Source organism: Peromyscus californicus, unplaced genomic scaffold, assembly GCF_007827085.1.
Source record: "Peromyscus californicus insignis strain IS unplaced genomic scaffold, ASM782708v3 Scaffold_6__1_contigs__length_162567912, whole genome shotgun sequence".
Taxonomy (NCBI): Eukaryota; Metazoa; Chordata; class Mammalia; order Rodentia; family Cricetidae; genus Peromyscus; species Peromyscus californicus.
This window is the reverse complement of record NW_026294584.1, coordinates 127,695,468-127,711,932: the sequence shown is the minus strand read 5'-3', so window position 1 is coordinate 127,711,932 and position 16,465 is coordinate 127,695,468. Positions and strand designations below refer to the sequence as shown.

The 16,465-nt window shown below is 42.3% G+C and overlaps 1 protein-coding gene and 1 non-coding gene across 2 annotated transcripts in view; one reads left to right on the top strand and one right to left on the bottom strand.

The window, feature by feature from the left end:
* Window positions 1-10,438: 10,438 nt before the first annotated feature.
* Window positions 10,439-10,643, bottom strand: LOC128100252 (small nucleolar RNA U3). The gene has a single exon (XR_008214758.1). It is a non-coding gene; the product is annotated as a small nucleolar RNA U3 (small nucleolar RNA).
* The window catches only part of Srgap3 (SLIT-ROBO Rho GTPase activating protein 3), a 256,828-nt gene continuing 250,842 nt past the window's right edge, over window positions 10,480-16,465 (top strand). Inside the window, exon 1 of the mRNA XM_052720873.1 lies at window positions 10,480-10,593. The gene's annotated coding sequence lies outside the window, so the exon portion shown is untranslated. The remainder of the gene's footprint in view (window positions 10,594-16,465) is intronic.

The following is a 16,465-nucleotide window of genomic DNA, read 5'->3' as shown; positions in this document are numbered from 1 at the left end:
TTGCACTGACTTCTCAGTAGCTCTGATTTGCTTTGCAGAATTCTATCGTACTCTCTGGTCACCTTTACCTAGTTGTATCCGAGACACATTTACACCGGGGCTGACTCTTGTACCCTGTCACTCTGATGTGGATATATTCTGCTGTTCGTCCAGCATTCATTCAGATAACAGCACCTTGTGGTTTTCAGATCTACCTCCCCCAACACATCCAGCATAGTTTACAGGGTTCTGATGGGGCTCATCCCATCCTTCTTACTCCAGGGGTTAGCCAGTTAGGATATTTTTGTCCTTCATCTCTCATGATGGTCCAGACATAGACACATGAAGCCAGGTCACAAAGAATGATTCCTGGAACGTTCATTACAAAGTCTTTTGCTCTGTGGTGTTTTGGAATATTTCTTTACACTGTGTGAAGATGTGTCACTGTAGTTGGTTTAATAAAGAGCTGAATGGCCAATAGCTAGGCAGGAGAGAGAGATGGGATTTCCAGGGAGAAAGAGGAAGAGAAGGAGGAATCTAGGTGCACAGATTGTGCTAAAGAGACACCAGTGAGACTCTGAAGAGGTTGAACATATGGTACAGAGCAGAGGTAACTGAGCCACGTGGCAGAATGTAGATTAATAGAAGCAGGTTAATTTAAGTTATAAGAGCTATTTGGGGACAAGCCTAAGCTAAAGGCCAAGCTTTCATAATTAATAGTAAGTCTCTGTGTCGTTATTTGCGGGCTGGCGGTCCTGATGAGAAAGTACTGCAATACTGTGGTTCTTTAGTGGGGTCCGGTGTAATCCCGATGTGCAGCAGGTAGAGCTGCCCTTTAAAGATGGCAGCAACACAGAGAAGACAACTGAGATCAGAGCTAACCTGTGAGTCCATGTGTGTTTCCGCTGGAGTCCAGGTTCCAGGTCTGAAGAAATCCTCCTTTTAACGCAGATGACTGTTCGAGTTAGTTTCCTGTCACTGGCATCTGAAAGAGTCGGATCCAACTCTGTTACAGTGACACCAGACTTCCAGAAGTGAGTGGGCTCGCCTGCCAAGGGTGCACAGCTGCTCTAATGACCCTGTTTCCCTAGGCTGTGATGAAAGTGTGTCTCCCACTACGCCGACTTTAAAGGGCACTCGGACCTTTGATAACTTCTAGGACCTTTGGCATCTTCTTACCGATTCCCCACTCAGCCAATTCTGCTCTCCCACCATGGGATTGCATGTGTAGCATTCTTACTATCAACACAGCGTTAGCATCCTCTTTCTGGGATGAAGTCACTGGAGACTGGCTGTGTTTGCATGTAGCTAATGAGTGGTAAAGCAGGACTGTAATACTTCAAGTCTGGTTTAATATTCATTTTGTTTCACTACATGACTTCCTAGGTATGCCATAAAGAATTAGTAATTGCCCAAGCTGGAGGCCTCTTCTGTCTAGCTCTTCCCCCAAGGAAGCCTTGTCCACTGTGTACCTTGGAGATAATTGGCTTTGGTAGAAACCTGACACAGTGGAAAAGACTTGGTTCTGCTGCACTAACAGACCCTAACTTAGACCTTGCTTTTATATGTACTGCCTCTGTAATGGTCTTGGTCATTAATACCGTAAGTCCTTAAGTGTCATGCCATGGGCAGCTTATAAGCAGCAGAGCTTTCTCACTGTTATAAAGGCTGGAAGTCTAAGACACTAGCAGAGTATCTGTCTGGTGAGGGCTGTCTTCCTGGCTTATGGCATGGAACACACACACACACACACACACACTTTCTTCATGGTCCTCAGACAGTGGGAGAGACAAGGCAGTTCTCTGTGGTCTCCTTCTAGAATATTTGAAATTTATTCTTTGACGATTATATATATTATATTATATTATAATAAATATTTTATTAGTTTGTAATTTTATTTTTAAATAAATATTTAAATAGTTTGCTTTCTATTGTTGTGATAAAACACCATGACCAAAGCAACTTGGGGAAGAAAGGCTTACATGGCCCAGTCACAGTTCATTTCTGAGGCAAGGCAGGACAGGAACTCGAGACAGGAACTGAAGCAGAGGCCATGAAGGAGTGCTGTTTACTGGCTTTCTCCCCCTGAATTGCTCAGCCATCTTTGTTATACCACTCAGCCCAGGGGTGTCACTGCCCTCAGTGGGCTGAGCCTTCCCACATTGATCATTAATCAAGAAAATGCCCAACAGACTTGCTTATAGGCAATCTGATGGAGGCCTTTTTCAACTGAGACTCTTTCCAGATGGTTTGTGTCAAGTTGACAAAACACTAACCAGGACAAATATACAGTGTATCTCATATTCAACCCAAATGCCCCCTCCCATTTGTTCTGTTTCCCAAATACTCCCTCCTTTCCCGTCTGTCTTCATGTCCCTCCTCCCTTCCTTCCTCTCTTTTTCATTCTTTCTGACCTATTGATTCCAGTGAGTGTTGCCTGCATATGCATGGGAATAGGGCCGCACACCAGTGACCAGCACCCCTGCACAACCCCCCGCCCCCATCACCCAGCAGCCATCAACTGTCAATAGCTCCTCAGAAAGAGGGGGAGCTTTATGATGGCATTTTTGATTGGCATGTCTTGGGCAGGGTGTGTGTAGTAACCACAGCTTCAGCAAGTTGGTGAGAGCAATGGCCTTGTTTCTAGGAGACAGTGTTGCACAGCCCTTCTCCCTCCTCCAGCCTTCCCATTCTTTTCACCCCTTCTTCCTTGATGTTCCCTGAGCCTGGGGGTGAGGTAGGGCTGAGCACTCAATGGTCACTTATTCTCAGCACTTTGACTAGTTATGGGTCTCTGCATTGGCTGCAGCCCACTGTAAAAAAGAAACTTCCCTGACCAGCTTGGCGATGTGCCCATTTAGCAAAATAACAGCAGCTTTCCGTGTTCTTTATAACAAAGGCACTAAGCCTGTCCATAGAGGATTAGTTCCCTCCTAAAGACCCCACCTCCTAGTATTGTTATCTTGGGGCTATGAATTCAACGTATGAATGGAGTAGGAGGGACAAAGGCTCAGAATGGGCAGATTACTCACTTTTTCTGAATCCAGTTTCCTCTCTGTAAATTCTATGTGTCGGGGAGAGCAGTACTCAACTTGGGAGGTTTTTGTTAGAACTAAATGAGGAGCATGTATGAGTTATAATATAGGTATGCATGTTACAATAATAACAGCTCATGGGAACTGAACACTGACTGTATTAACTCAACCTCAGGCTAGTGAGTATAATATTGTTTTCACACGAGAAAGCTGAGACACAGATAAATCAAGTGACTTGTCCAAGGTCAATGTCTTGTGGGTGGCAGTGTAGTATTCCTCCCAAACATGCTGGCTGAAAGCTGTTAATCACAGTATTGTGAAATAGAGCCAGGATCAGGTAACACGAGACTGGTTCTCTGTTCCACCCATAGTATCCAGTGGTCAGGAAAGAATGGAAACAGTGGAGCTAAGGTGGGAAAAAACACTCCATGAGCACAGATCCTCAGGGATGGAGGCCATGCCGAAGACATTCGCTTGAACCAGAGACCAGGAGACAGGGGTGTGGGTGGGGACTGGATGCTGACTCAGGAGGTTCCGGAGAGACAGGCAGCTCAGAAATCAGACGTGCATACGGAGGGAGCAAACTAGGGAATGCCTCAGTGATGCAGAGGCGTTTTAATCAGACCCGTGGCTTTACTGTTTTTTCTGCTAAACCAAGGACCCCGTAAAGAGTTGGCAGGAGAAGGGGTTGGGATTAGGGGAGCTCCAGCTTCCGGCAGGTGCAGTGTCTTGACACTGACTAATGTTTGATGGTGATACTCTTGGTTGATTCATTCTTTCAACACATCTTTATAAAACCACACAGAGAAAAATCTTGTTTTCATAGCAATAGATTCTTCCCTCCCTTAGCCCCTTGTCTCAGTTTGATTTCTGTTGCTGTCATAAAACACGATGATCAAAAGCAACTTGGAGAAGAAAGTTTATTTCAGCTTACAGTTTATAGTTCATAATGTGTTCATCTCAAAGTTGGGAGGAGAAAGATCACTCACCTAAATCATCAGGCCAAGCAATCAATTAATTAAAGCAAGATTTTTTAATTTGTGTACATGGGCTGCCCCCCCTTGGGTGGGGTTCCAGAGGTCATTGGATGTGAGGAAGACAAACTTTTTTATAGCTCAGGGGTAGGAAGTTTCTAAATGGAGGATTTGGTAGGCAAACTAGGCAGGTTACAGGAACAGAACGTAAGCATAACAAGTTAGTCGTAATGACCTCATGAAACAAAAACATGATTGCAAGGTTGTTATAACAACAGTTAGTCATAACATGGTTGGTAGCCATAACAGCCTTTTTTAAACAAAGGTAGGGTTATAAGATGGTGAATTAACTTTTTGAAACAAAGGCATGGTTGTCGTTTCCTGGAACAGGAGTATAGAATCATTTGTAGTTAAGGTTACAGGTGGGGCATAGCCTAATCCTTGAGAAACAGAGGTTGAATTATAAACAGGAATGAACCTGGTTTCTCTTTACTATAAGGTGGTTTTTGAAACTAAGATGGAGGCAGCCTGGCTCTTCAAATGGATGGAAGTCAGGGTAGAAACTAAAGGCAGAAACTTAGAGGCAGGAACCAAAGCAGGGGCCTCAGAAGGATGCTCCTTATTAGCTTGCCACCCCCCCCTACCTTTTTAAAAAATACAATTGAGGACCAACCTGCCCAGGGGTGGTTCCACCTATAGTAGGCTGGGCCCTCTCACATCAATCACTAATCAAGAAAATGCTGTACAGGCCAATCTGATGGAGGCATTTTCTCAACTGAGGTTCTTTCCAGATAACTCTAGCTTGTGTCAAGTTGACCAGAAAAGAAATCAGGACCCTTCTCTCCTTCTAGGAAACCCAGGTAATTGTGCAAAAATTTGGATCAGCTGCATAAGGTGGGGGAGGATGGAGTCCTAAGCATTCAGTCTGAAGGACAATAGACAATTCTACTGAGTTAACCAGGCTCTTATTTGGAGGAATGGGTTGGTACTCTGAGGCCAATGCCTGAGTAGTGGAGGCCTTGCAGGAAGAGAGAAACACATAGAAAGTTTTATGAAATCTTTGCCATCTGATGTACAAGGTAAACATTCTCTCCTGTCTTCCCAAGATGATACCAGCTTCAGTGGTGTGGAGTTTGACCTCTTTCAAAGATGAACTGAAATGGAAACTTCCTTTCAAGGGCAAGGGGTGAGCACAAAGTTGCTTACTAAGATCTTGGCATGTGGGAGTCACATTTGTTTGGAGCTTTGATTTAGTCAGGGCTCCCTAGAGGAACAGAACCAAGGATGAACACACATGCACACATGAACACACACACACACACACACACACACACACACACACACACACCCCAAAATTTATTAACTGAGTTTTAAAATAGTAACAACAACCAAATCATACCTGGGCCACTGAGAGTCAGGTACTCAGTCCTTGAGGCTGGGTGGTTCAATAGTCCCAGAATAGCTCTCATTGGGAGGCAACACCCGGAAGTCCCTTGGTTCACAAGGCAGGGTGCTTCAGTAGTCCCAATCTGGCTCTGGGCACCTGGGAAGTTCCCTGAGAGCTGCTGGTCTCTATTCCATGATGGAAGATTAAATGTTGGTTCTACTGTCAGTGAGGGAATCAGCAACAGCAGCAATAATGGGGTAAGTCAACTCTGCAAAAAGAGGGAGGCCAAGCAGCAAAAGGCAGAATAAACATCCTTTTGAACCCTTCTTATCTGGGCTCTAACCAGAAGGTGTCCCCACCATCAGGATGGACCTTCCCACACTAATCAAAGCAGTAAGGACAATTCTTCGGGTGTGATTCTACTACTCAAGTGATTCTAATTTGTGACAAGTTGGCATTAAAGCAACCTTCCTGTTGTGTACCAGGTACTCGATAGGTTCCAAGCTACCAAGTTATTATTGTTGGGGTTTTTTTTTTTGGTTGTTTGTTTGCTTTTGCAGAGCAGGTACAGGAACAGATAAGAGTAGAAAACCTTTGTTCCAGGAGGCTGAACAGAATATTTATTCTCCCCCTCCTCTTCCTATTCCTCTTTCTGAAAGGGTTTCATGTATCCCAGGCTGGCCTCAAGCTTGCTAAGTTGCTAAGTATTGTTATGAAGAGCCCACCAGAGATGACCACTCAGTTTATATCCTATTGAAAAGTCTTTATTTCAGCCATCTGGGACTACTACTCAGATATTTGGGACTGAAGTGTAGTACTGAGTGTCCAGAGCACAGGATTTTTAAAGGCAGAAAGCACATCCTGGCATCTCCCTTGGCAGCTGTAGGGGTTTTGAGCAAGCAAGCAGTTTAACAGAAGCTAAGATAAGCGGTTAGCTGGAGGGGGAGGTTTGCACAAGCAGGCAGTTTAACAGAAGCTAAGTTACTTGGGACATCTTGACCATGGGTTCTTAGAATAGCACTGGGTAATTTTCCATGGGATTCTCCATCAAGGAGATCAAATTCTAGTTAAACCTGAAATGGCCTCAGCAAGAATATAAAATGGAGGAATCTCTGTATTGTTTTGCCTTGACTCAGTATGATTTTGAACTTAGTTAATTTGTTATTTGTGGATGTGTGCTGTGGGGGGTGTGTGTGTGTGTGTGTGTGTGTGTGTGTGTGTGCGCGCGCATGTGCGCACGCACGCAAAAGCACATCCTATAGCACACATTTTGGGATTAGAGAACATCTTGGAAGTCAAGTCTCTCCTTCCACCATAGGTCCTGAGACTCTAACTCAGTCAGGTTTTTTACCTGCTGAGAAATCTCATAGGCTTGTTGTGAACCTCTGATCCTCCTGCCTCCACTTTCTGAATACAAGGATTACAGATCTGTGCCACTGTGCCTGGTTTGTGTGGTACTGGGATTTGAGTCTCAGGGTTTAAATATGGTATGCAAGTACTCTACCAACTGAGCTACATCTCCAGCCTTGAACAGAATAATTCTGAAAGGATATTTAAAAGTGGTCACCTGCATAATAAGAAAACAGATAAACCAACAGAACCAAATGAAGGACCCATAATATTCAACAAAGGGCCAAGAAACAACTTGGTGGAGAAAAGATGGTCTTTCCAAGAAACAGTTTTTGGGAAAAATAGATATCTAGTTACAAAAAGAATGAAATTGTGTCTTTGTATTTCACCTTAGACAAAAATTAGCTCCCATATGTAACAATGAAAACTATTACACTTTTAGAGAGAACATAAGTGGACCAGTTGTGGTGGTACACACCTGTAATCTGAGCACTCAAGAGGTGGGGGCAGGAGGATTGTGAGTTTCACAGCAGCCTGGGCCACATAGCAAACTCCTCTCCAGTCTGGATGACCTATTGAGACCCTGTCTCAAAAGCAGAGAAGCATAGAAATACATGAAGGAAATCTTTGATATCTGACATCTAGTCAGTTGATTTGGTAATTATTTCTTGGTAATGACACTAAGAGCAGAGACAAAAATAACAAACAAAACAGGCAAATTAGTTGACACCAAAACTTGAAATACATCCCATGCTGTAGGAGATAGAACTTGCCAATGTGTGCCTGACAGAGGGTTAGTAACTAGGCTGTAGCAAGAGTTTCTGTGGCCCAGCAATAACAAATCAAACTTGCTGTGGTTTAGATCTCAAGTGTCCCCAAGGGCCCATGTTGGTCCCCAGCTTGGTGCTACTAAGAGGTGGAGATACTGTAAGGTGAGAGCCTAGTGGGAGGTCATTGGGGGACCTTGTGAGACTTCGTCTTCTTCCTTCTTTTTTCCTTCCTGGGGCCATTAAGTGAGCCATTCAGTGCTTCTATAGGCCTAAAGAAACAGGGCTAAACAACCATGGGTGGAACCTTCTAAAACTGTGAACCAAAACAACCCTTCTCTTTTGAAGTTGATTATCTCAGGTGCTTGTTATAGAGATGGAAAAATCAGTAACTAGATTAAAAACTGAGCAAAGGGTGCCTGGAGAGATGGCTTACCACTGGGGAGATGGCACACACTGCTCTGGAGTCTTGTTCTGAGTATCCCTATCTGGCAGCTCACAACTGCCTGCAACTCTATCTCCAGAGCATCTGACATTTTTTTCTGGACTCCTCAGGCAATTGTATTCATGCACACCAGACAGACAGACACAGAGCGAGAAAGAGAAAGGGAGAGAGGGAACTAAAGAGAATTAAGAATAATAAAAAGAGATCTAATTTTTTTTAAATTTACTTTCTGTTTGTTTGTTTTGTTTGTTTTCTGAGATGGGGATCTCCTGTATGGCCCAAGCTGGGCTGGAACTTGCTGTGTAGCTCAGGCTGGACTCCTAATTTCCCTGCCTCGGGCACTGAAGCCTTGAGATGAAAGGGTCTCCTGGCACACCCAGCTCATTGCAGTCACCTGGCACAGGATGGCCAAACTGCAGAACTCAGTCAAACCTTTGATGCAAATGTAAGAAATATGAAAGACAGAGATATAAGTAGGGTATGTATCTGTTCATTTGTGTGTGTGTACACGTGCACGTCTGAGGCTGTGTATGTGTGGAGGCCAGAGGTCAAGTCTGCTCTTGTTCCTCAAGCCATCCGTCTGGTTTTTTTTATTTTTATTTTTTATTTTTTGCCCTTATTGGCTTGGAACTCACTAATTAGTATAGGCCGGCTGGTCAGTGAGCCGCAGTGAGCCAGGCTGTTCTTCAGAGTTGGGATTAGAATCATGAGCAGCTGTACCCAGTTTATTTATTTTTTCATGTGAGTTCTGGGGGTTCAAACTCAGGTCCTCGACCTAGTGCAGCAAGTGCCTTACTGACTCAGCTGTCCCCTCAGCCCATCTCTGCTGTTTGCCTGTTAGAGCCAGGTGTGGTGCTTCTACAATCTGCTATCAACACTAGTGCTTGGGAGGCAGAGGCAGGAGGATCTCTATGAGTTCAAGACCCCCTTGGTCTAAATAACCAGTTCTAGGACAGCCAGAGCTACATAGGGAGACCCTGTTTCAAAAAAAATGGTTTTGGTTAACATAGGAAGTAACAGGTTTCACGGCAGCATTTTCATGACTCATTATACTTCTGTCACGTGTTCCCCTCTCTCATCACCCGCCACACTTCCTGCCTCCCTCTGGCTCGTCCCCGTCCTTCCTTCAGACACTCCCCTTTCTGCTTTCTTATCATATGTATCTCTTCCCTTCTTCCCCGCTCCCAAAGATCTCCTCCTAACCCTCTCATGATCCCTTCCTAGTTTTTTCTTTTCTTTTCTTTTCTTTTTTTTTTTTTTTTCAATTTTTCCAGACAGGGTTTCTCTGTGGAGTTTTGGAGCCTGTCCTGGATCTCACTCTGTAGACCAAGCTGGCCTTAAACTCACAGAGATCTGCCTGCTTCTGCCTCTCAAGTGCTGGGATTAAAGGTGTATGCCACCACCACCTGACAATCCCTTCCTAGTTTTATGACTTACAAACATACAAATATACTCATGTATATAAACACATACACACCCAGAAGCACACTCCACACACACACACACACACACACACACACACACACACACACACACACACACACTCACACACACACGCATATGTCCATATATGGGAGAAACATGACGTTTTCTTTCCTGAGCCTGTCTTATTCCCTGTAACATAATGATTTCCCTGCAGATGTCATGACTTCGTTTTTCTTTTCAGCTGCTGATGGGCATCTGGTCTGTCTCCACTTCCTGGCTGCTGTGAGCAGCAAAGCAATAATTGCAGATGCGCTGGCATCTCTGTGCTTTGTTGACTCGAAGCCCTTGTCCTGTATCCAGGAGTGCTGCAGCTGGATACAGGACAAGTATCTGAATTCAGTTCCGAATTCAGAGTTTTGAGGAACCAACACGCAGATTTCTATGGTGGCTACCCAAGTCCCACCAACACTGAGTAAGGGCTCCTCTTTTTTTCCGGATCCTTGCCAGCCTTTAATGCCATTTATTTCATTATTTTTTTATGTCATTTGTCTCAGTTGAAGTGGGATCTCAAAGCAGTTTTATTTATTTGTATATTTTAAAAATATTTCTTTTTATTTTATGTGAATGATTGCTTCACCTGCATGTATGTCTGGGCAACTTGTGTCTTAGCACTCTAGCCAAGACTTCAAGTACTATGTTGAATAAAAGTGGAGGGAATAGGGCTGGAAAGAAGGTTCGGTGGTTAAGGACACTTGCTTCTCTTCCAGAGGACCCAGATTTGCGTCCCAGCACCCACACAGCAGCTCCTGTCTGTAAACCCAGTTCCAGGGGAACTGATGACCTCTTCTGGCCTCCATAGACACTGCATGCATGTGGTACACATACATACATGTAGACAAAACACTTATACACATGAAATAAAAATAAATTTTAAAAAAGAGAAGGAAAAAAAAGGAGCGGAGGCAATTGGAAAACCTTGTATTTTCCAGATTTTAGACAAAACACTTGTAGCTTTTCCCCATTTAGTATAATGTTGACTACTCTTAAGACATATTTTTCCCTCAAGTTTGAAAGAAACCACTCACATGGCACCTTCTTCTTGTTCTCCCACAGGAAGAGAAGGCTACTCATCAACGGCATGTAGCCATTGTGGCAAAGCGACATCATCAGTGGCTTCATGCTCAGGAAAGAATGCTACGTCTCCTTCCCATGGTTTCAGGAACACTATAAGGTCAGGGAAATTTCTGTGGTTACAATAGAAATAGTCCTCAAGTATAGCTTTTCTTTTAAAAAAATAGTTATTATTTTACTAATTTTTATGTGTATGGGTGTTTTGCCTGCATGCATGTGCACTATGTGTACAGAATGCCCACAGAAACCAGAAGAAGGTATCACATCCCCTGGGACTGGAGTTACAGATAGTTGTGAGCCACTCTGTGAGTGCTGGAAATTGAAGCCAGGTCCTTTGGAAGAGCAGCCAGTGCTCTTAACTGCTGAGCCATCCATCTCTTCAGCCCCAGTACAGTCTTTCTTAACTCATCTTCTCTGGACTTAAGTTCTAGGAGGCAGGTCAGAAGAATAAAATTACCCATACATTGCATCGCCCTCTCCTTAGCTGTCAGGTTTTTGCTTCAGCATTCTATCACCTTGTTAGCTAGGCCAGAACAGAAACCCAACCCTAAGAAATGGCAACTTGCTTTCAGTAGGGGCACCAATAGTCCTACACTGAATTCCCATCTTCGTATTAGAGATATGTGAGCATGTTCATGGGACTGCTCTCAGCAAAGACACCTCTGAGGGTGTGAATGCAGCTGACTGCCAGGCCTACAGGAATTTCTGACATGGAACAGTCCTTCAGTATCATCCAAAGCCAGGTATGAGTCTTCTGTTTGGCAGTCATTTGAAAGAGGCTGCCAAGGGAGGTTCTATCCTCAAGTCAGATAGATCACCTGGATTCAGGGCCATGCTTGAGTTGAGGGGAGCTGGAGTTGGCTATTCCCGACAACCAACATTTGAGACGTTTGGGAAAGTGAGAGTTTTAGTCCAAATTCACAGGCAATAACAGCAATAATAACAAACCAAAAGAGACCCTGGGTGGCATATCACTCTTATATTTCCCCCGCCAGTCCTTTGCCTTTTGTTTTCTGCAGTTGCTGATGTCAGAAGTGTAGAGTTTCCTGGAACAGTAGCAAAAAACACCAGCAGCATTTACAAAAAGGAGTTGAATTAAAAAGAAATCACACACACACACACACACACACACACACACACACACACACACACACACAAATCACCCCGCAAATAATACTATATCAGCAAAAATAGAAATGAAGTTTTATTAGACTCCAACCTCCGTTTGATTCAGTTTCCAGTTACCACGCAATCATCTGATCAGCATTCTCATGTATGTATCAGTTTTGCATACTTATAACTAGAGCTGTCATGTAGACGTATGGACTATGATATCTATGCTGTGCGTATGTTATACTTTTGCTGACCATAGTGGCTTTTTCTAATGAGTTAAACTTCACTTAGAAAAATGTATAGAGCTTATACAATTTGATTAGTTTCTATAGATATACGAACCTGAGGGACTACTATGCACATCAAGGTAAGCATTTCTCGTACTCATTATTCCCTGTGACCCTTTCTGATAGACCCTTCTATCTCCATAGCAGTCATGTTTGATTTTGATCACTATGGATTAGTTTTGTCTGAATTTTAATTTTGCATTCAATAGGACTGACTTTGATACACTTGTATCTAAGGATTAACTTTTACTTCTGTAATTATGCTCATGCATTTTTACCTATACTTTTTTTTAAAGATTTATTTATTTTATGTATATGAGTGCTCTATCAACTTTATTCTAGATTCCACTATAGATGGTTGTGAACTGCTATGTGGTTGCTGGGAATTGAACTCAGAACCTCTGGAAGAGCAGCCAGCGCTCTTAACTACTGAGTCATCTCTCCAGCCCCATACTCATGTATTTTAAACTGATTATAAAACACATACACTTTTATTTTTCTGGTGTGTGTGTGCGCCAGGTTATCTCTACATAGCTCTGGCTGTCCTGGAACTCACTACATAGACCAGGCTGGCCTCAAACTCACAGAGATTTGCCTGCTCCTGCCTCCCAACTGCTGGGATTAAAGGCATGTGCTATCATGTCCCACTAGTGCATACATTCTTATTATCAACATTAAATATAACATAGTAATGTTATATGGCATTAAAAATCATCATTCAGTGTATAAAATACATTACATGTATAGTTTAAATGGAATTTTCCATCTGGGTCTACAGTCCTCACTTCAAGATCAAAAACCCCAATATCAGACATAAGGAAGCCCTCTTTCAAGTGTTGGTCAGGGTTTTCCAAGAGACTTCCAAAACATTACAGACCATTTTTATTGCCCTTGGTTGCTCCCCAGAAGTTCAAGGTAAGTTCATAATGATGAAGAACATCATGTACTTTAGATGCAGAGTCTGGAGATCGCTGAGCTGGAACTGATTTGAAAGCGTCCACTCCGAGGACCAACTTTCATGGTACCAGAAGGCACCATTACAAGCTTCTAAATGAGGGAAGCAACCAACAGTCCTATCCAGCTATGATGTCTATGAACCGCAACAATGACCAGCGAGACACGATAGCCCTAAGGGTGCAGCAGTGGTACACATGCCTTGGCTTTAACCAGCAGCTCTCTAACTGGGCGTAAGGCCTGCTCAACAGGAGGGAAATCATGCCTGGTACTGGAAACCTAGTCAACTTCCCAGGGCTGGTGAAGTCATGGGCCTTGGAGACCATCACTTTATTAAAACAGCACAATCCCTAACTACATTCTAAGTATTTGTCCTTGAACCCATTATAAATGTAGTACTCACCCCCCAACAAGAGAACTTCTCTTTGAAACAGATAGAAATCATTCCAGAAAACTACAAATAATAAAAATGCAGAGTTGTTGAATGTGTGTTTCAACCACATGGCACATGTCAGGTACTGTTGTACTGTCAGGTACAGTCCCAACGGATACATCTAAGTCTCAGAGATCATTGAGGAAGATGAGGCAGACAGGTTATAAGTTGCAGAAGATCAGTGAGTTTTTTGTGTCTCTCCTAAGAATGTCAGAAGCTATGCCCATAAAGTCTCACCATCATGACTGTCGAAACTTGGGGAAAGCCCAGGAGGCCTCAACCCTACACAAAAAACTATAGGCAACTAAGGAAGGCTGAGATGGTTTGTAGACTAGGCTGGCCTCAAACTCACAGAGATCCACCTGACTCTGCCTCCCGAGTGCTGGGATTAAAGGTGTGTGCCACTGCCGCCCGGCGATGTAATTATCTTAAAATCTCAAAGAGATAATAAAAGATATCATCATCCGTAGAGCCACTTCCTATAAACACTGAATAGTTATGGTTTGTGTATATGTGTGTTATGATATGTGTATGTATGTGCTTTTGTGTGCGCCCCTGTGTAGATGGATTTTTCTTTGGGCTGCCAGCTCACAAAAAAATGATATAGAGACTTATTATTAATTATGAAAGTTCGTCCTTAGCTTAGGCTTGTTTCTAACTAACTCTTATAACTTAAATTAAATCAACATTTTAATCTATGTTCTTTTACATGGCTTGGTTACCTTTACTCTGTACTGCCCATCCTGCTTCCTGTGCCTCTGGTTGGCAACCCTGGCTTTCCTTTTCCCTGAGCTCTCTCTGTCTAGAAGTCCCTCCTATACCTCCTGCTTAGCTATTGGCCATTTAGTTTTTAATTAAACCAAACACAGTGACACATCTTTACATGGTATAGTCAAATATCTCACAACATTTTCCTCTTTTTCTAAATAAAAGGAAGTTTTAATTCTAACACAGTAAAACTATATACAATAAGAACAATTGGGGTTGGGGATTTAGCTCAGTGGTAGAGCGTTTACCTAACAAGTGCAAGGCCCTGGGTTCAGTCCTCAGCTCTGAAAAAAAAAAAAGAACAATTATCAGATAAGAATTACATTCACAATGTCCAGTCCATTTGCATTTGGCAAATTCATAGAAAATGTTCCATTATCTATCCTATCTTGCTGAGTCTAAACTTCTATACCGAATTCACTTTCTATCCTAACTTGTATTATCAACTAATTTTTTTTTAGACCTTAAAATTTTTTCTTAGAAGCCAGGCGGTGGTAATGCACACCTTTAATCCCAGCACTCAGGAGGCAGAGGCAGGCAAATCTCTGTGAGTTCGAGGCCAGACTGGTCTACAGAGTATGATCGGGGACAGGCACCAAGACTACACAGAGAAACCCTGTCTCAAAAAATAAAAACAAAAAAAATTTCTTGGATAAACAATTTAAGCTTTTATATCTCTCAACTTTATATACTTTATATCTCTTTTTTGAGTTTCTTTTCTGAATCTGGTAACAAGGAAAACTGTAACTATAACTGTCTAATCTTCAACTCCATCAGAGACCCAAGAAGGATATAATATTATAATATTACCTGAGTAAACAGGAAGTATAGAGAAAACAATTTCCAAAACTATAGAAATGACAGAAACAGCTGGCTGCCTGATAGTCGCCCAAGTTTCCTCTGCAACATTGGGGCATCCATCTTCATTCTACAGACCTAGAATATCTGACAGACTCCTGTGAAGCAGGAATTTTGAAGGACTATCCTACTTTGTCTTGGCAAAGTTTGTCATTGTCTTCTTATGTGTCTTGCTTGTTCAATTTGAACAACATACTGTCAGCAGTCGAGGCAAGGGCAGTTTCTTGCTCAAATGGCTAGCTTTTGCCACCAAGAAAGGAGGTTCTTCGATGCCCATCATTCTTTTCTGAAGTAAATTGGTGCTGCCAGGAGCAGACGTGTCTCACTGTCATGAAAAGCCTTATATTATTAAAACATTTTAAATGCCATATTCTGTAGGTCTTTGAAGTATTTGAAGATCACCTGTGTATCTAAAATATATCTCTGTATGACCTTGAAAACCTACCTTACATGACTATAAGTTTGATTGTTTTAGATGACTATTAACCTATGTTTCTTTATTATCCTAAATAGCTTTCAAGGGCTAAACCTTTACATTACATTTTAAAATGAGCTGAATAGGTACAATACCTTAAACAATAATAGAAACATATATACAATATAACAAAAATAACCTTAAATTTGTATCAATATATAAAATTCCATACCAATGAAAGATATTTGAGATTAGTAGTTGTTCAAAAGTAGACTCAACAATCCACCCTTTTATCCAACCATTTCTATATCATATTCCTCCTTTTTCCCCTCAAAAAGAGATCTCTGAATATAATATCCTTTGTTCAGCTTTCTCCCTGACCATGACCAGTAACAATGATGACGAACATCCATAACTCATTGAATGACCAAAAGTCACCCACCCCACCTCTTGAGAATGTGGGCATTATGTTTTTTAGACTGCTTCCTGTTGTCTGGGGGTGATGGTATTTTTGAGGGGTCCTGAGAAAATTGAGAAATTTTCATGAGAAATGGTCAAGTCCTGGGAGAGCTAGCTGTTGTATAGTCTCAGTGTGATGGGAAAATGTAGGGCTTATCTGAAGTCTGGCTGGAGTAGTCTGTGAGACTGGACCATCTCAGCCAGTAGCCTTGAAGCTGTTCTGGATATAGAACTCTGAGAAAACTGCAACAGAGTAGTCTGACAGGCTGGATCACTTGTGCCACCTGTTTTCATTGATGTCTGGTCTCCTTGCTCTGAAAACATATAAACTTTCAAAGGTAACATATATATCTGCATTAACACAAGTATGGACTGTGTGTTGTACACAGGCCATCCAAAGATGATTTTTAGTTTTATGTTTGAGCAGATAAAATAAAGGTCACCTGTTTAGGTTTCTTTTTCTTTCTTTCTTTCTTTCTTTTTTTTTTCTTTCTTTCTTTCTTTCTTTCTTTCTTTCTTTCTTTCTTTCTCTCTCTCTTTTCTTCTTCTTCTTCTTCTTCTTCTTCTTCTTCTTCTTCTTCTTCTTCTTCTTCTTCTTTTTTCTTTTTTGGTTTTTCAAGACAGGGTTTCTCTGTGTAGCCTTGGCTGTCCTGGAACTCACTATGTAGACCAGTCTGGCCTTGCA